At 54.3% G+C, this 3,676-nt stretch overlaps 5 non-coding genes across 5 annotated transcripts; 2 read left to right on the top strand and 3 right to left on the bottom strand.

Annotated features, from left to right (window-relative positions):
• Window positions 1–1,470: 1,470 nt before the first annotated feature.
• Window positions 1,471–1,542, bottom strand: TRNAM-CAU. The gene has a single exon. It is a non-coding gene; the product is annotated as a tRNA-Met (tRNA).
• Window positions 1,543–1,749: 207 nt separating this feature from the next.
• Window positions 1,750–1,821, bottom strand: TRNAA-CGC. The gene has a single exon. It is a non-coding gene; the product is annotated as a tRNA-Ala (tRNA).
• Window positions 1,822–2,230: 409 nt separating this feature from the next.
• TRNAS-GCU lies at window positions 2,231–2,312 on the top strand. The gene has a single exon. It is a non-coding gene; the product is annotated as a tRNA-Ser (tRNA).
• Window positions 2,313–2,633: 321 nt separating this feature from the next.
• TRNAN-GUU lies at window positions 2,634–2,707 on the top strand. The gene has a single exon. It is a non-coding gene; the product is annotated as a tRNA-Asn (tRNA).
• Window positions 2,708–2,908: 201 nt separating this feature from the next.
• On the bottom strand, window positions 2,909–2,979 carry TRNAG-GCC. The gene has a single exon. It is a non-coding gene; the product is annotated as a tRNA-Gly (tRNA).
• Between the last annotated feature and the right edge of the window lie 697 nt (window positions 2,980–3,676).

Raw genomic sequence — 3,676 nt, 5'->3', positions numbered from 1 at the left:
CCCACCTTTCTTTCCCCAATTCCCACCTTTCTTTCCCCAATTTCTCCTTTCTTTCCCCAATTCTCACCATTTTTCCCCCAATTCCCACCTTTCTTTCCTCAATTCTCGCCTTTCTTTCCCAAATTCACTTTTTTCCCCCAAATTCTCCTTTCTTTCCCCAATTCCCACCTTTTTTTCCCAAATTCCCACCATTCTTTCCCCAATTTCCACCATTCTTTCCCCAGTTCTCACCTTTCTTTCCCCAAATTCTCCTTTCTTTCCCCAAATTCTTCCTTCTTTCTCCAATTCCCACCTTTTTTCCCAAATTCCCACAATTCTTTCCCCAATTATCACCATTCTTTCCCCAATTTCTCCATTTTCCCCCAATTCTCACCTTTTTTTCCCCCAATTCCCACCATTCTTTCCCCAATTCTCGCCTTTCTTTCCCCAATTCTTGCCTTTTTCCCCCCAAATTCTTCTTTCTTTCCCCAATTCCCACTTTTTTTCCCCCAATTCCCACCATTCTTTCCCCAATTCTCACCGTTCTTTCCCCAAATTCTCCTTTCTTTCCCCAAATTCTCCTTTCTTTCCCCAATTCCCACCTTTTTTTCCCCCAATTCTCATCTTTCTTTCCCAAATTCCCACCATTCTTTCCTCATTTCTCACCTTTTCCCCCTAAATTCTCCTTTCTTTCCCCAATTATCACCTTTTCCCCCCAATTCCCACCATTCTTTCCCCAATTCTCGCCTTTCTTTCCCCAATTCTTGCATTTTCCCCCCCAAATTCTCCTTTCTTTCCCCAAATTCTCCTTTCTTTCCCCAAATTCTCCTTTCTTTCCCCAGTTCTCACCTATATTTCCCCAATTCCCACCGTTCTTTCCCCAATTCTCACCTTTCTTTCCCCAAATTCTCCTTTCTTTCCCCAAATTCTTCCTTCTTTCTCCAATTCCCACCTTTTTTCCCAAATTCCCACAATTCTTTCCCCAATTCTCACCATTCTTTCCCCAATTTCTCCATTTTCCCCCAATTCTCACCTTTTTTCCCCCAATTCCCACCATTCTTTCCCCAATTCCCACCATTCTTTCCCCAATTCTCGCCTTTCTTTCCCCAATTCTTGCCTTTTTCCCCCAAATTCTTCTTTCTTTCCCCAATTCCCACTTTTTTTCCCCCAATTCCCACCATTCTCTCCCCAATTCCCACCATTTTTCCCAATCCTCACCTTTATTTTCCCCAATTCTCCATTTTTTTCCCCCAATTCCCACCTTTCCCCCCCCAAATCCTCCTCCCTTCCCCCAATTCCCACCACTCTTCCCCCATTTCCCACCGTCCTCTCCCCAAATTCTCCCCCATTTCCCCCTTCCCACCGTTCCTCCCCCATTCCCCTCCCTGTTTTGGGGCCAAAAGAGTCAAAAAGAAGAAAAAAAAAAGGGGGGGAGGGGATAATCAATTAGCGGAGGTAATTAAAAACGGCGCAGAACGGGCGGAAAACAATTAGCAGAGGATGGTTTCGATCCATCGACCTCTGGGTTATGGGCCCAGCACGCTTCCGCTGCGCCACTCTGCTGCCCTTATTAATGCCATTACTCCGCACCCATTAATGACGCATTAAATGTCCTCCATTGCAATAGAGGGATTAAAAATTAAGAAGAGACCCGCAAAGCTGACCCGCACTCGTAACAACCTTCCTCATACACGGCTCGATGGGATCCGTGAAGGTTAATGAAGGCAAAATTAACGACCAGGATTAATTAAGGCGGAACAAAAAGCCACGTGGAGATGCCGGGGATTGAACCCGGGACCTCATACATGCGAAGCATGCGCTCTACCACTGAGCTACATCCCCTGCTCCCACCCCCTGCCTACCGCCGCCGCTCATTGGCTGCACGCTCCGCCTTCGCCCCGCCCCTTCCGCCCGCCCCTTCCCTCCCTCCGCCGCTCATTGGTTCGTCCTACCTCTTTGTCCCGCCCCTTGCGCCCGCCCCTGCCGCAGCACCGCCGCTCATTGGTTAATCCTTCGCCCCGCCTTTTCCCTTCCGCCCCCGCTCATTGGTTTATCCCTTCCCACTGGCCCCGCCCCCTAAGCCCACCCCTTCCCTTCCTCGCTCGCTCATTGGTTCACCTCAGAGCTTCTCCCCGCCCCTTCCGCCCTCTCCTCCTCATCCCCCGCAGCTCATTGGTTCCCCCCAACCCTTCGCCCCGCCCCCCGAGGCGGCGCAGCCTATGGCGTGACGCGACGCGGGGCGAACACAGCGGACGAGGTGGCCGAGTGGTTAAGGCGATGGACTGCTAATCCATTGTGCTCTGCACGCGTGGGTTCGAATCCCATCCTCGTCGGGTGCGAACCTTTTATCCTCCCTCTCCTTTTTTTGCCCCACTTCCCATTTTTTTCCCCCCATTTCCCATCCCGCCCCCCCTCCCCCCCCCCTTTTTCCACCCCCATTCATTTCACGCCGCTCCCACTCCCACTTTACCCCACCTTCCGTCGGGGACCCCGTTGCCCTCTGCAACCGGCGGACCCCCCTCCCTCCGCGTGACGTCACTCCGCGCCCTTCTGACGTCATTCCCGTTCCCATTCGGGGTTATTTTAACCTCCTTTCGGCGCTGCGGGAACCGCTCGCTCTGCAGTCCGGTTGAGCTGAATGGCGGCCAACGCGGGTCTCTGTGGCGCAATCGGTTAGCGCGTTCGGCTGTTAACCGAAAGGTTGGTGGTTCGAGCCCACCCAGGGACGTTCGCTCGTCCTTTTATCCCTTTGCTTTGTAGCCTTTTCCTCGGCCGTTTGCTCCTGAAACCCGTTCCTTTTTTTTTTTTTACTTTTTTTCTCTTTCAACACAATTAGGATGATGATAAAATAGTAATTAATATTAATATGGCCGGTGCTGATATGCTGATAATAGGAAAGGAGGAATAAAAAATACAGACCAGGGCGCTTTGCATTGGCCGGGAATCGAACCCGGGCCTCCCGCGTGGCAGGCGAGAATTCTACCACTGAACCACCAATGCTGCACATAGGCGCTTATTCTCTCTCGGTTTATGCCCTTCTAATTCTGATTGGCTGCGCGCACAGCGGTGGGCGGGGCGGAGGGCGCAGCGCGCTTCCCATTGGCTCGGCTCGCATCGGGGGGCGGGACGCCGCGTTGAGTTTAGCAGCGCTGATTGGTTGCGGCTCGTGGGCGGGGCTGAGTGCAGGCCGCGCTCTTTGATTGGTTGAGGTGAAGAGGTGAACTGCCCAATCAGCGCTGGCAGCCGCAGAAAGCCACGCCCTCAGAGCGGAACCGACCAATAGGAGCGCTTTGGGGGGAGGGGATGGGGAGGGGATGGAGGGGGGGATAAGAGGGGGATATGGGGGATGGGGGGGGGAAGGGGGGTGTGGGGGGGGGGGGGGATGGGGGGAGGGGGTATAGGAGGGAGATATGGGGGGGGGATATGGGGGGGATGAAGGGGGTCTGAGGGGTCCTCCATTGATGGATGGAGGAGGGGATGGGGGGGGGAGGAAGGGTGGGGGGGATAGGAGGGGTTTTGGGGGGGGTGGAGGGGGGGATGAGGGGGATGGGGGGTGGAAGGGGGGTTGGGGGATTGGGGGGGGGGAGGGGGGGTGGAAAGGAGGGGGATATGGGGGGGGGGATGGAGGGGGGATGGGGATGGATAAGAAGGGAGAATGAGGGGGATGGGGGAAGGGGGGGATGAAAGGGGGCGGGGG

The sequence above is a fragment of the Gallus gallus genome, unplaced genomic scaffold (assembly GCF_016699485.2).
Source record: "Gallus gallus isolate bGalGal1 unplaced genomic scaffold, bGalGal1.mat.broiler.GRCg7b scaffold_145, whole genome shotgun sequence".
NCBI classification, from domain to species: Eukaryota; Metazoa; Chordata; class Aves; order Galliformes; family Phasianidae; genus Gallus; species Gallus gallus.
The sequence above is the reverse complement of the archived record's forward strand: the minus strand, read 5'-3'. Positions and strand labels throughout refer to the sequence as shown.